Genomic DNA, 912 nt, shown 5'->3' with positions numbered 1-912 from the left:
TCAACGAAACCTAGGTAAGCAGTAATGGGTTGTCCCATTTTTTCTTAAAAAAAATTATTCTGTGTATAGAAAAGTGTAAAAACCATCGCAATAGAGAACTGGAGCAATACGTGGCCAAAAGCTGAGTGTGAGGGGAGGGACAAAGGCTGGATCTTGACAGCATCGAGAAAAGAGGAAGGAACAATCTGGCTTTGGACATTTCCTGCTCACAGACAGAGCAAGAGGAAACGTGGTTTTAAAAGGGGCCCACCAGTGAGGCTAGAAAAGCCATGGGTGGGGGGCCTTTTTCCAGAATCTTGACAATGAGTTATTTTCGGGGTAGAGGACAGAGAGGTTGTCCTGGATGTCCAGTTAGAACATAGGAGGGAGAGGTGGATGTTGGACATATTTAGGAAGTGGTGTCCAATGAACTCAAAGTCTGGAGGAATTGCGAAAAGTAAGTGATAAAGAGTTATTCAAGGCTCTTAGAGTTTGCAGACTGGGAACATGGCTAGGAAAAAAACAAGAAGCATTCCAAAAAAGGAAGAAAAGTTAAGAGTTCTTATAATAAAAAGTGCATTCTTGTGCAAACGCGATCACTGACTCTGAATGATGTTACAGAAGGGAGGGGAACCAAATTTGCTAAAGTAATTGTGGCGATAGAAATGTTATTAGCCTCAGAAGCTACTGAGGTGATCCATTCTATCCTAGTTCAGTGTAAGGGGGGAAAAAAGTGCATTCTTAGCCCTGGGGTTGGTCCAGGATGGTTATCAGTCAGGTGTCAGGCTGTCTGGATGATGGATGCCAGGTGGTCTAGAGGATGACCACCAGGAGGTCTGGTCACGTTTGGTGGCTGGATGATGGATGTGTCAGGTGGATGTTAGGGCACCTGGATTCGTGAGTCCTTCAGGGGATAATCAGAGGGTTATCTGG

General features: G+C 44.7%; 1 non-coding gene across 1 annotated transcript; it reads left to right on the top strand.

Moving 5' to 3' along the window:
- The first annotated feature begins 563 nt into the window (after positions 1 to 563).
- LOC148093595 (small nucleolar RNA SNORA66) lies at positions 564 to 697 on the top strand. Its single transcript, XR_015714298.1, has one exon. It is a non-coding gene; the product is annotated as a small nucleolar RNA SNORA66 (small nucleolar RNA).
- Positions 698 to 912: the final 215 nt, after the last annotated feature.

Source organism: Miniopterus natalensis, chromosome 3 (assembly GCF_054644295.1).
Source record: "Miniopterus natalensis isolate mMinNat1 chromosome 3, mMinNat1.hap1, whole genome shotgun sequence".
NCBI classification, from domain to species: Eukaryota; Metazoa; Chordata; class Mammalia; order Chiroptera; family Miniopteridae; genus Miniopterus; species Miniopterus natalensis.
Note: the sequence above shows the minus strand (reverse complement) of the source record. Positions and strands in the feature narration are given on the sequence as shown.